A 15,075-nucleotide genomic window follows, 5' to 3' on the forward strand; every position below is an offset into this window, starting at 1 on the left:
ACACAAGATGTGCAAATGTGATGCAATTTGGATGTACCAGTGGCCTGAACTTCACAAACTCACCAGAGGTTCCGGCTAGCCTAAACTTGTCAGCCAGAAAGCATGAGGAAGATTGAGGTAAAGTCCCTTTCCTTAACTACGTTTCAAGATGATCTAAAAGATACTTTCTTCCCCTCTGGTCTTTGAAATGACCATAGGGAGAGTTGGTTTCACAACAACCAAACAAATGATGTCTTTCTTTCACACACATTGATTTTTATTCCATTGCCAGATTCGTTTAGGGAAACGTGTCTGCTGCTTGGTGCTTCTGTAGAGATTTGATGGCTGAAAGCTCTGGTCACCATGCACCGGGCTCTGTGCGGGGTATACCACAAGTTATTGCAAATTCACTTCATCTGTTCAGCAGATTTCTACTGAGCACCTGCTTACAAGTTGGTATTCTAAGTGTTGGAGATACATGGTATTGGGAGCCTTTCCACATTACAAAGTAGTTGTTAATATCTGCATTGCAAAAATTAAGAAACTAAAGCCCAGAGAAATAACTTCTCAAAGTCACACAGACCACCCATGGCCACGCAGGGTTGAGAGTCAGGCCTTTTTCATACCATAGTCCACACTTTTTACCCAGCATCTCTCCGCCTTCCTGCTATCAGCTGGCCTTATTGTAACGGCCCATTGTTGTAAATGAATGAAATCTTTGTGTTGTTGTTGTTAGTCCTCGCAGGAGTATGTTTTCCCATTAGTTTTGTTTTTAGAGAGAGTGGAAGGGAGGGGAAGAGAGAGAGAGACAAATCACATTGATTGGTTGCCTCCTACACGGGGATGGAACCTACAACCCAGGGACATGCTTGTGACCAGAATGGAACCAGGGATTCTTCAGTCTGCAGGCTCTATCCATGGTGTCAAACGGGTTGGGGCATGAAATCTTTTCTGAGACTACAAGGAGTGATCATTTACTATGACTCTGGCAAAACAGCTAACGTTGATGGGATGAGAATTTAAATGGGATCTCTGCCTTTGTTAACTTGGTATAAAAGTTCACTCAGCCCTTTCCTCCCCAAACCATTTATCTTCAAAATTTGATTTCAGAAATCTTTATGTTGTAGGAATGGCCTGGGACTGGGAGTGAGATGGGTCCTGGGAGGAATATCCTCAGAGGGGTGAGGGAAGAGCCAGAGCCTGCAGTTAGGAGCTGAGTTTCTGATCTGCTGGCTCCCCGGCTGCCTTACATTAAGTTGCTGAAATCCATGTGCTCCAAGCACATGGGTGTGAGACACAAATGAGACACGATCTGAGAGCCGTTTGAAACTGGACAGAAATGTATCAAGGATGACCATGATCTAGCTCACAGAGCAGAAGGGACTGAAAATCAAAGGCAGCACAAAAGAGCACTTCAGCTCAACTCTCCAAAATTCTAAAAACATCATTTAATTAAAGACTCCAGGGAGGTGCAATGCAATTAAGCGCTGTCACTGCCCCTTTCTTACTGGTACCTGCGGCATGAGATTCTGAAGAGGGGTCATTCTTCTTGAGCATAAACATAACCATGGTTAAGAGTGGATCCTTCTTGCCTCCCCCATCTTCTAAAACCCAAGGCTGACGACTTAGCAGAGAAAAACAGCAGGTGAGACATTGAGCACAGGTCTGAATGGAAAGTGTATAGCGGATCGGAGGAAAGCGGTGGGCAGCCAGTTTTCGCATGCTTGGTGAACCCTGACTCGCCTCCATGTGCCATGGACCAGGATTACAGAGGCAGGTTTTGAAAGGTACTAAGGCCCAGAGAGGTAGGCAGGTAGGAAAGAGGCCAGAATGAGTGGGGTTTCCCTAAAGCCCTGGTAAACGGCATAAGGACTCTCTGATCCACCTCTCCAGCCAAAAGGCAGGGTGCATCGCTGGGCCATTCGCTCATCTTCCCAAAACACCTGTCCAAAACCTGGCCTTTATTCCTTCCCCTCATCAGCCTACTCCCCATTTCCAACCAGCTAATTATCTCCAGGTTTTATGCTATCATTTCTGCCTTTCTTGTAACTCCAACTTGGAGAGATCAGCCCTTAGCCAAAAGTACTCTTCTGGAGACTGCTCTAGAAAGAAAGAGCCATGTAATGCAAAAAAAAGTGGTGCCAGGAAGGGGTGAGAGGAATTGGGCTTCTGTTCTGGCTTTCTATGACATCTTAGGCAAAGCCTTTTACTTCCCTGAGCCTCATTTGCCACCTCCGTAAAAGTGGGAATTAGCCTTGTGTGTTTGTTCTATATGAATCAAATGTTTATGGAAATGCTTGAAAATACTACAAATAAAAATACTCCTGTTCCTCCCCAATGTTCCTATGACAAATGCAGTCACTCAGCAAATGAGTATTGGATATTTGTGATGGGCCACACGGGGCTGAGGCCTGGAGCTAGAACAAAAAATCTGGCCTGTTCCCCGAGTTCAGCATGTAAATGGACTATTAAAATACACTCTGCTAAATCTCATACGTGACCATCAGAAATGTGCCCAGCTCAGATTGAGGGTTTTGCAGGGAGACAGATAACAGAGGAGCTAAATCTGGAAGGATGATAACATTCACTAGGAAAGGGAGGGGTACAGGTCTTCCCAGGGTACAAAAACTAGAAAAATGAGAGCGAGAGAAGGTTAGAGTGTTGCAAGTATCTCAGTATCACTGGGGCCGAGGGTGACTGGAGTGTGAGTGCTAACCCTGGAGGGTCAGGAGGGAGGCACGCCTTGGGTAGCATGCTGCCCACTCATAGTGATATCTACAGTGCTCATGAAGTGCCAGGTACTTTTCTAATATATCACATTTAACACTTTTCAATCTGCCAACAATCCATGAAGTCAGTTCTATTATTACCCCTTACTTATGGAAGAGGAAATCGAAGCTCGGAAAAGTTAAGTAACTTGCCCAAGGTTATACAACTGGGGAGTTTGCCAAGGAGTTAGGTTTTGCCATAAGAGGACTGAATAGCCACTTAAGATATTTTCAGCAGGTTTTGAGGGGCCGGTTTCAGTTTACTTCTATTTATTCTACTGCCTCTTTCCAGTCTTTTAAGCAATTGCTTGCCAATTTGCATAAATGATAAAGTAAATGTCAATATAGTATATGGAAATTTGTTATTTGCTTACATAATGATTAACTATCTCTTGGGTTTATCAATAAAGTAATCCAGTAATTGAAGTCTTCTGGGATGGGGTAGAACATAAATGAAAATTTAGATTTAATGATGGATTACACTTAATGATCAATTAGCTTGGCTAATTTTACTTTTCTTCCTTTTCCTTAACAATCTTTTCTGATGGATACCTAGAAGAATCAGTAGACTTGAAACATGAAGAAAGTTATAAATATTGCACAATATATACAAAAGCCTTAAGCTATTTGGACTCCTTTTCTAGTGATTTCATTTCTAAGAATTTACCCTAAGCAGATACTCAGGCATACTAGGCTATACATACATGAGAAGTCCACCTGATGCTTGGGCACCATGGAATTTTTCCAAAGAAATGAAGTCTGGCTTATTATCACCAGCTAGGGTTGGTGGGAAGCTAATAATTTTTCTGTGTTCTGGTTTTCCTCTTTCATCCCTTGGAATTGTGGGGAATCAATAGTACAACAACTTAGGAAAGGTAGTTCCTACACATTTTGCTTTCTGTATTTGATACACATTGGAAAGCCTAGCATCTCTGTGGGTAATTGCAAGCCCTTTGGACCAAACTCAGTCCCAGGGATAGAGAGCAGTTCCAAGACATCCCACAGCCCCCCATTCCAAGTCCTGCCACTTCCAGGATGCCACCACCAGCTTCTTGCCAACCCCACCCCCTGAGGATTTCTTCCCTCCTGAGAAATCCCACCTCGTTCTCAGTGTGGGAATATCCCACCCTTCCTTCTGCTTCTAGACTGGCCCTTTTCCCTCAGGACTCTAGAAGTTCACAACCTTTAAGCCTTCCTTGCCTAGAACTCCCAGTCGACTCACCTCATTGTGAACACACTTTTGAAAACAAGGGCCTGTTGACTTGCTCCTGGGACCAAGGAAAATCCAGATGGTCAGGACTCGGAATCCCCTGCAGGCCCTTGGAGAGAGAAGGAAAGAAAGACTTGTTATTTTATAATGAACCCATGGCCTAGAAAACAAGCCCGGTTTATTCTCAATGTATTCTGCAATGTTCAAATTTTAATGTCATTCAATTACACCTATAATAGTGAAAATCTGGAAAAGCTTAAATGTCCCACTAATGGGGTTATATATATTGAAATAATATACAGCAATTAAATGGGCTCTGTTTTTAAAAACCATTTCAGTGATTTGGAAGCATACTCTTGATATACTTGTTTTTTTGAAAAAGTAGGTTGCAAAGCAGAATAGGCAATTGAAGTCCACTCTTCAGAATTTATTTACACACACCATACACGATTATATCGAGGACAATCAGTGCTTGTCTCAAGAGTAGTGGGATTGTGATTGAGGTTTATTTTTCTTTTTATGCTCTGTGCATTTCTCAATTCCTTTCGTTTATTTGCAATACTTTTGTAATGACAGTCACAGTGCAGTGATGGTGTGTGAGTGGGCAGGGGCAAGGAGGATTGGCCCCTTTTCTGTAATAGTGAACTGACTTCAGTAATGACCTATCTTTGACCTATCTTGATAGACTTATTGTCCAAGAATAAGAAGTTAACTTTCAAAGGGAATAACAATGTGAAAAACAACATATAACATATAGAAGGGGCAAGACAAAAACTTAACCATTTATCAGGACAACTGTACTGTAATATTTCTTTCAAGTTCTGTTTGTTTCTTCTTTAGAAATATAAGAGACATAAATAGATCGTTTATTTTGGCCAAAATCAGCTTTTACCCATGCAGCCTTCTGAAATAGGGATATTTTAATATCTGTGTTGGATGGAGGGTCTTTTATTAATTCACTGAGTGATTGGGTACAGCTCAACCACCTCACTGAATTTTAATTTTCTCTTCTCTCATTTTATTCTGGTATTTAACAAATGCTTCTACAGCATCTACTACACACTAGCCACTCTCCTAAGTGTTTTCGTAAACATCAACTGAATTAATCTTCATTCCTACCTTATGAGGAGGGCAGGTTTATCCCTACTTTGTGTATGAGAAAACTGAGACCCAAAGAGGGATTAAAAGTGCATCAAAGGTCACACACATAGTGAGCAACAAAATTGAGACTCAAATGCTAGACTTTGTTACTTTGTTATATTCTCCCTGTGTTTTTTTGTGCTGAACTAAATGACTTTAACATGCCCAGCATTTCTGGTGTGTGAAACACCTGCACAGCCAGGCACTTTCCCTCAACATACTTCCTGAATCTCTTTTTGTCCCGTAAATTTTCTTGTGGTGACCCAACTGAGAAAATTATCATATTTATTCCAGAATTTATTTTATGAAACAATGACTCTCCTTCCCTTGGGTATCAATTTTTTAACTTCTCTGTTTTCCAATCACCTCTTCAGTACAAAATACTAAATTTAGTGCAGTGAAAGAGAGACTGTGTCTTCCGGCAGCTCAATAAAAGGGTGCCTTTGGGTCCATAGTCATTTTGCCAATCCTAACTATAGCCTACCTAGTTCAGCTAGCTGCTGGATTTCTGGCTAGTTTACGTACAAAAATAAATAAATAAATGAATAAATAAATAAATAAATAAATAAATAAATAAATAAATATTGGGTCGGCAACTACGTAATTGCGGATTTTTAAAAGAAAATCAAAGACAATTTTTTCATGGAACTAAATAACTTTATTCTGTAATGTATTGCCCATTTTGATCAATGACCTTTTGCCATCTTTCAGGCAGCATAATAATTCCACGTTCAAAAAACTTCTGGTTTTTATTAGCAAAAAACTGAATCAGGTACGATTTGACATCATCATCATTATTGAAATTTTTACCATTCAAGGAGTTTTGTAAAGATCGAAACAAAAAGTAATCAGATGGTGCAAGGTCAGGACTATATGGTGGATGTGGCAAAACATCCCAACCAAGCTCCATTAATTTTTGCCGAGTGACCAAAAATGTGTGTGGCCTTGCATTGTCATGATGGAATACAACACCTTTTCGATTTGTCAATTCGGGCCGCTTTTCTTCAACTGCATTGTTTAATTTCATTAGTTGTTCAATGTAGACATCAGAATTGATCGTTCGGTTGGGTGGTAAGAGTTCAAAGTAGACAATTCCTTTGTAATCCCACCAAACTGATAACAAAACCTTCTTTTGATGAATATCAGCTTTTGATGTTGTTTGAGTTGGTTCACCTGGCCTGCTCCACGATCTTTTCCGCTTGATATTGTTGTAAACAACCCATTTTTCATAGCCAGTTATCAGTCGTTTTAAAAATGGATCATTTTCATTACGTTTCCTTAGCAAATCGCAGCTGCTAATGCGTTGCATTAACTGTGATTCTTCCAGTTCGTGAGGAACCCATGTATCGAGTTTTTGAACATAGCCAAGTTGTTTTAAGTGATTTTCAATGCATGTATGTGATACATGAAGCTTCTCTGCAATCTCACGTGTTGTACTGTGACAGTCCGAATTGATTATTGCTTTGATTAGGGCGTCATCAACTTCAACTGGACGACCAGAGCGTTTTTCATCTTTGAGTGAAAAATCACCAGGACGAAATTTGGCAAACCAATTTTGACACTGCCGTTCTTTTAAGGCTTCGTCACCATAAACAGCACATAACTTCTTATGAGCTTGCGATGCGTTTTTCCCTTTGCGGAAATAAAAAAGCAAAATATGACAAAAATGTTCCTTTTGATTTTCCATTTTTCAACGAACGCCAAACGAAAACTACAAAACAGATCAAAGAACTTTTTTTACTGATTAACAGCTGAATAGCCAACTATCAAATAACAAAATGTGTTTTACATTTGTACTACGTCTGCAAACCTAAAAATTCAACTGAATCCATATATGTGTGAAACCCGCAATTACTTAGTTGTCGACCCTATAAATAAATAAATAAATAAATAAATAAATAAATAGTTTACCTCTTTGATACGCCAGGAGGAATGAGAAAGAGAAAGGGGTCGGGAGGAAAGAAAAAGAGAACTAATTTTACATTTTTTTACATATAGAATCTTCTATATGAAAATATGAACTTCAAATTGTTAGAATTTACTAATTTTAAGAAAATTTTTTAATTAAAAATATCAACTAGAGATTGAGCTTCCTAGATTTTAGTGACTAAACACCCTTCTTCCCTTTGTACTAGTGGGAAAGATTTACTTGGCCACTAATATATAACAATGACCAACCAACCAGGTTTTTTAAGAACTGAGACCTTCACAATCTCTAGCTCAGTTGCAGGCCTTACCCAGCCATTGCAGAGCCTGGGCAAAGTACATGTGGAGGCCTCCAATACTGTATTTCTAATATTTAAAAGTTACAAATCAAGCCAACATGGTGTAAAACTAAAATAAATTCTACTCTCTTTCCGGTGCCTGCCGCAGCCCCGCCGCCCACCCAGCCATGGACCCCCGCAAAGTGAGCGAATTCCGCGCCTTCCTGAAGATGTGCAAGCAGGACCCGAGCGTGCTACACGCTGAGGAGATGCGCTTCCTGCGGGAGTGGGTGGAGAGTATGGGAGGTAAAATAACACCTGCTACTCATAAAACTAAAACAGAAGAAAATAAGGAGGAAAAAACAGATAGTAAGAAGGTGGAGGAAGACATAAAGACAGATGAACCATCAAGTGAGGAAAGTGATCTAGAAATCAACAATGAGAGTGTGATTGAACCAGACACTGACGCTCCTCAAGAAATGGGAGATGAAAATGTAGAGATAACTGACAAGATGATGGATCAGGCAAATGGTAAAAAAGTGGCTGCTATTGATGCCCTAAATTAGGGGTGTCGAACTCAATCAGAGAAGGGGCCAAAATCTAAAATCCAGCCTAAATCGCGGGCTGAATGGTTTACTGAACAGTCATAAACTGTCATTGTGATGGAAACGCAGCGGAGTGCAGTGATGACAGCGCGGTGCGGGCCACATTGCAAGGCCTGGCGGGATGGATTTGGCCCGCGGGCCTTGTGTTTGACACATGTGCCCTAAATGATGGTGAACTACAGAAAGCCATAGACTTGTTCACAGATGTCATCAAGCTGAATCCTCATTTGGCTATTCTGTATGCCAAGAGAGCCAGTGTCTTCATCAAATTACAGAAGCCAAATGCTGCTATCTGAGACTGTGACAGAGCTATTGAAATAAATCCTGATTCAGCTCAGCCTTACAAGTGGCGCGGGAAAGCACACAGACTCCTGGGCCACTCGGAAGAAGCAGCCCATGATCTTGCCCTTGCGTGTAAATTGGACTATGATGAAGATGCCAGTGCAATGCTGAAAGAAGTTCAACCAAAGGCCTAGAAAACCGCAGAACATCAGACGAAGTATGAGCGGAAATGGGAAGAGCGAGAGATCAAAGAAAGGATGGAAAGGGTCAAGAAGGCTCGGGAAGAACATGAGAAAGCCCAGAGGGAGGAAGAAGCCAGACGACAATCAGGAGCTCAGTTTGGCTCTTTTCCAGGTGGCTTTCCTGGGGGGATGCCTGGGAATTTTCCTAGAGGAATGCCTGGAATGGGGTCTGTGTGCCTGGGATGGCAGGAATGCCTGGACTCAACGAAATCCTTAGTGATCCAGAGGTCCTTGCAGCCATGCAGGATCCAGAAGTTATGGTGGCCTTCCAGGATGTGGCTCAGAACCCAGCAAATATGTCAAAATATCAGAGCAACCCAAAGGTTATGAATCTCATCAGTAAATTGTCAGCCAAATTTGGAGGTCAATCATAATGCCCTTCTGACAAATAGAGCCCTTGCTGAAGGAAAAGCAACTTGGACCACCCAATGGATGTCACAATAATACAAAGCAGTGTACCTCTGACCTTCTCATGAAGAAAGCTGGGGTGCTTTGAGGAGAATCCCTACCCCTCCTTTCTAAATACAACTGTAACATTTTACAGCAGTTTGCCATTATAATATTTGTTCAGATAATGTTTTCCTACTAGGAAACACTTTAAATCTTAAAAATACTTATAAACAAATTAAAAGGGTGTGTTAAACCCTAAAAAAGTTTTTTAAAAAAAATAAAATAAATTCTACTCTCTTTCCTTGATAAATACACCTTCCTGAGACCATGATTGAACTTAAGAGTTCTCCCCTGCTCTGGCATTCCATGCCCAAATGTGGCAGCAATGTGGACAGTTGCCTCTGGCCTGACCTCTCCTCTGCCCACTTCCAGCTCTTTCTTGCATTAGTCACAGCTTCTCCCACACACATGGACACTCCAGCCCACCTGAGGCTGCTCCCCAACAGCCTCCTCTGTTCACCTCTGAGGTCTAGGAGAACATGGACTAGCAGCACCATTCACCCTCAGCCGTGCAGGTTGGAGGTGCAGGGATGTGTGTGGGGGCATAAAGGATGTTCTCTGGATGTTCTATGAGCAAGGTGAGGCATGGGCTCCGGGGGACACGTCCCCTCTACCCATTGACTCTTGTCTCATGGGGAGGGTTGGGACAGGGAATAACAACAGAGGGGCAGAGCAGGGCCTTCTGAAATGCAGCTCTCAAGAGGGGGGCAGGGGACCAGGGCAGAGCCGCTCTTGATAAAAACTGTGCTGCTCTGGTAGAGCCTCAATCAGCTGCTCTGTTTTGTGGGACAGAAAGGATTAGGAGATGATGTGGTAGGAATTAATCTTCCGTGAAGCTGGTCTTTAACCCTCCTAAAGGGGAAATCCAACTTCCTCCCCTTTTGTTAAAATTAAATTAAACTTATACTTGTACATATTCCACTATTGATTTTGTAGTAATGGAATTCTGAAAGAAGGAGGGTGGTGTCATGGGGACCCTGAAGGAAATCCTGGAGCACTCACGTAGAAGAGCTTAATCATTCATTGAGTTCTAGTGGTCATTTCTGCTCCACCAGGAGCTAAAAGCTGAGGGCTTTTTAGACCTTAAAAACAGAGGGACATGTTGGGCCAGTGTGGCTCAGTGGTTGAATGTTGACCTATGAACCAGTAAGTCACAGTTCAATTCCTGGTCAGGGCACATGCCTAGGTTGCAGACTCAATCCCCCGTAGGGGATGTGCAAGAGGCAGTCAATCAATGATTCTCTCTCATCATTGATGTTTCTATTTCTTTCTCTCTCTCCCTTTCTCTTTGAAATCAATAAAAAGATATTTTGAAAAAGTATGTGTAGGGAGGAGGAGGGGGAAGAGGAGGGACTTTAATGTGAGGTCCATCAAGATAAGCAAATTTGGACATAGGAAGAGAGGGCAGTCTGCTAGAATCTGTTAGATGACCTCCATTGAGGGCCAGTTGAATTTTATGATGATGGCATCTTCTGTTAATATGCTGCTGCAGATGATGATGGCAGTAATGACACTAACATACAATGAGTACCAAGTAGGGGCCAGGCACTGTGCCAACTACGTTATATATACTGAATAAAATGTAATATGATTATATATGTTATATAATATACATTATATATATATGCAACTTACCTATTATAGAACATATACAAATGTAATGTAATACGGAAAGTTTTGAAGAAGTATAGCTTCAAATGGTTCAGTGACATTGCCTGAAATAATGCATTGGTTGAATAGTTAGTCTTCCTACATAGCCTAAATCTTAACCAGTCTGTTATAACCAGCTAGAGGCCCGGTGCACAAAATTCATGCTTGAGAGGGAAAAGAGGTGTCCCTCAGCCCAGCCTGCACCCTCTCCAATCTCAGACATCCCTCTCACAATCCAGGACTTCTGACTCTCAACTGCTCGCCTGCCTGCCTTCCTGATTGCCCCTAACCGCTTCTGCCTGCTAGCCTCATCACCCTCTAACCACTCCCATGCCAGCATGATTGATGTCTAACTGCTCCCCTGACAGCCTGTTTGCCCCCAACTTCCCTTCTCTGCCAGCTTGGTCATCCCTAACTGCCCTCCCCTGCAGGCTTGATCACCTCCAACTGCCCTTCCTTGAAGGCCTGGTCCCTCTCAACTGCCTTCCCTTGCAGGCCTGGTGCCTGCCAACTGCCTTCCCCTGATGGCCATCTTGTGGTAGCCATCTTGTGTCCACTTAGGGACAGCTATCTTGATCTGTGTGTTGAAGTGATGGTCAATCTGCATATTACTCTTTTATTAGATAGGATAGAGGCCTGGTGCATGGGCGGGGCCCAGCTGGTTTGCCTTGAAGGGTATCCCCGTTCAGGATGGGAGTTCCTTTGAGGCATGGGATGGCCTGAGTGAGGGACCTTTGGTGGTTTGCAGGCCAGCCACACCCCCAAGTGGAGGCCCTGGTATCTGGAATTTATTTACCTTCTACAATTGAAACTTTGTAGCCTTGAGCGGAGCCAAGCGTCCTGCTCATTCTGTGGCTGGCAGCCATTTCTGTTTGGATTTGTTTACCTTCTATAATTAAAACTTTGCAACCTTGAGTGGAGGCCTAGGTCAGTAAGGGCATGCAGAAAGCTTGGCTTCTCCATTGCCTGAAAAACCCAAGCCTCCCTCCTGCTCTCTGTGGCTGTAGCCATCTTGGTTGGGTTTATTTGCATACTCTCTCTGATTGACTGATGGGCGTGGCTGGTGGGCATGGCTTATGGATGTAGCGAAGTGATGGTTAATTTGCATATTACACTTTTATTAGGTAGGATTACTGCTTTATAAAAATAGGCAAGTTGGTAAGCCCACTGTATGGGAGAACATATTTGCAAATGTTATCACTGATAAAGGTTTAATCTCCAACATCTATAGACAGCTTATACAAATAAATAAAGGGAAAATGAATGATCCAATTAAATAATGGGCAATGGACCTAAATAGAATATTTTCAAAAGAAGACAGAAGGAAGGCCAAGAGGCACATGAAAACATGCTCAAAGTCACTAATTATCCGAGAGATGCAAATCAAAACAACAATTCAGTACCATCTCACACCTGTCAGAATGGCCAACATCAACAAATCAACAAATGACAAGTGTTGGCGAGGTTGCGGAGAAATAGGAACTCTTGTGCAATGCTGATGGGAATGCAGACTGGTGCAACCACTGTGGAGAACAGTATGGAGCTTCCTCAAAAATCTGAAAATGGAACTCCCATTTGACCCAGTAATCCCAATCCTAGGAATATTTCCCAAGAAACTAGAAACACCAATCAGAAAGGATATATGCACCCCTATGTTCATAGCAGCACAATCTACAATAGCTAGAATTTGAAAACAGCCTAGGTGCCCTTCAGCAGATGATTGGATCCAAAAACTATGGTACATCTACACAATGGAATACTATGCTGCCAAAAAAAAAGAAGGAATTCTTATCATTTGCAGCGACCTGGATGGAATTGGAGAACATTATGCTGAGTGAAATAAACCAGTCAATGAAAGAGAAATACCACACGACCTCACTCATTTATGGATATTAAAGAACATTATAAACTGATGAACCAAAAGATAGATATAAAGACAGTAACAGTAAAGCATCAAGCAGACTGTCAAATTACAGCAGGGAGGGTAGGGAGATCTGGGGGAGATAAAAGATCAACCGAAGGGCTTGTATACATGCATATAAGTACAACCAATGGACACAAAACTCTGGGGAGGGAGGGTATGTATCGGGGGGGGGGGCAATGTTAAAATATGTACACAGATAATAATTTAATAAAAATAAATAAATAAATAAATAAATAAATAAATAGGCAAGTTGGTGGAATTCCAGCCAAACTAGACCCAGCCATAACTAAGTAATGATATCTTTATCTAGAATCTGATGAAACTTTAGGCATGCTGAACTGAATGAAGGAGATGGACTGAGGGAGACACTACCTAGAAAGTGATTGCCATATACACTTGGACCAAAGCCTAGGGAAAGAAAACTGAGAATTTTCTTACCCAGGGTCAGGGCCTGGGTCAGGAGTAAAACTTAAAAGGCAGGCCTTCTGCTGCTACTGGGTGAAAGTGCAATGGACCACAGCTGGTGACTGGATGCTGCAGTCTACCAAAGTTAGCAGATTTTGGAAGCATGGAAATGTCCTTATTCCTAAGACCATCCCAATAAAAATCTTAGAGGAGCTTTGTCTAGGGTTCAATTAAGAAAGTAATGGATAAATCAGATCCACAAGACTGGATCCAAGAGATGGATTCAAGCAGAGGTGGTGAGAGGGTAATTCTTAACTCGTTTATATCAATATTTTTTGTAAGGCCAAGAAAAACTAAGCTCTGAAGAGTTCTTATAATTATTTAAATCTCCATCTTTGCTTTCCATAACCATTTCCCTGAAATTGAATCTTATAGAATGATTTGTTCTCTTGTCAGAGGGGAAAATAAATTAGAAGTCTAGTAGAAGTAGAAAAGAGAAGGCTGATTGGGCAAAGTAGAAGAGGAAAGGGAAGAAGAAGAGAAGAACCCAAGTAGAAAAAGAGTTGGTGATTGTACAAAAGCAAATGTGTTAATTTTCATGGGCCTGCAGGAGAAAGAAAGTAAAACTGGTCATAAGAATGGGAAGACCTTATGTATGCCCTGACACCTCACCCATCCCAGTACTGGTACTGAGTTACCAGTGGTCCCCTGCTCCATGTTTAAGACTTACCTGAGTAATGGGGTTGAGGCTTGGAAGGGCCCATATTCCTCCATCATAAACACATAAATTGTACCTTCCAAGTTAGAGCTTAGGGTCGTGGGAGTTTGCATTCAGCAATTCATGTTAAAGAAATAGTGAATGCCTCATAAGGAATAACAGTATGTTGTTTTTCAAAATTCTGTCTTTATCATATATAAATTTTATTTAAAGTAAGCACTGTAAATAAAACAGATACTGAATTTAAATAGTTCAGCAGGCATAGCCTTAAAGTAATGTTATATATAGAATGACTTAAACTAAAGTGTATTAATACCTTGTACCAAAGTGTACTAATGCAAAATGTATCAAAATATTGAGATGTATTAATGGAGGAACAGAGCCCAGTTGGTATGGTATCGACATATGAACCAGGAAGTCATGGTTCAAATCCTGGTCAGGGCACATGCTCAGATATTGACTCAATCCCCATTGAGGGGAGCGTGGGTGAGCAGGAGTCAGCCAACTGTCATCATTGATGTTCCTATCTCTCCCTTCCTCTCTCTGAAATCAATTTTAAAAACATTAAAAGCAATAAAAATATTTTTAAAGGAGGGTCAGAGGGGTAGATAGTTGGATATGATATATATTGTATAATCAAACAAGGATAGTAAAATGTTACTTCTATGGTCTCAGTTATTGCTATATGGGTATTCACAACTTTTCAGTCTGTATGTTTGCAAATTTTCATAAGAAACTGTTGGAAAGATTTTCTTAGGGAGAAAATAAGCTCTTTAAAAAGACAGTACACAGACACAAGATTTTTAACCTTTTTGATAATGCCATTAAAAAAAAAAGCTCACTGATTAATGAGATTGCTTTCCTTTATTTTTACCCATTTCTTTTGTCTCACTTGCCTTTTTCTCTTTGACAGTCTAGTGTAGCACAAATATTGGTACTTCATAAAGGCATGTTTCAATTCTCTATACTTAAAACTTAGGAGGAAATATACTATATGCCATTGTTCTTGTAACATATGCTAATTAGAGAAATACCATATCAACTATGAATATTTGAGTTGACTATATGAAATACATCTATTCACCACAGCACTTGTTAACTAGTTAACAACTATTAAGTAGATTTAATATGTCTCTCAAGAGTTTTTTTTTTTCTCTAAGCTAGACTTTAATAATGAGATGAAATCTAAAATACACTAATGTCCAGAAAAAGCTGCAATTAGTAAGTGATAAAATGTATGCATTCTGTCTTACTGTGGGAGGTGTTCTTGTGGACCCCATGAATGTGGTTATGGACATTTAAATTTTAAACCACTCCTCACGGCTGCAGTGAGTGCTCTGCAGTGATTGGGAGTTTGAATTAAGGGGGGAGGAGACAATTTTTACCTAACTCTTTCATACCCACCTCTCCACTCCCAAAAGAACCTCAAACAAAACATAATGAGCTACAGAAACTGTTAAGCCATGATTGTCTGAGATTCATCCAAATTAACCCCTAA

At 41.1% G+C, this 15,075-nt stretch overlaps 1 long non-coding RNA gene and 1 pseudogene across 2 annotated transcripts in view; one reads left to right on the forward strand and one right to left on the reverse strand.

Moving 5' to 3' along the window:
• LOC123652685 overlaps nucleotides 1-15,075 on the reverse strand; it is a 37,262-nt gene that overhangs the window by 15,964 nt on the left and 6,223 nt on the right. For both annotated transcript variants that reach the window (XR_006742145.1, XR_006742144.1), the window contains exon 2: nucleotides 3,970-4,066. This is a non-coding gene — a long non-coding RNA (uncharacterized LOC123652685). The remainder of the gene's footprint in view (nucleotides 1-3,969; nucleotides 4,067-15,075) is intronic.
• Nucleotides 7,461-8,873, forward strand: LOC118723917 (annotated as a pseudogene).

This window comes from Pipistrellus kuhlii, unplaced genomic scaffold, assembly GCF_014108245.1.
Source record: "Pipistrellus kuhlii isolate mPipKuh1 unplaced genomic scaffold, mPipKuh1.p scaffold_m20_p_2, whole genome shotgun sequence".
Lineage (NCBI taxonomy): Eukaryota > Metazoa > Chordata > Mammalia > Chiroptera > Vespertilionidae > Pipistrellus > Pipistrellus kuhlii.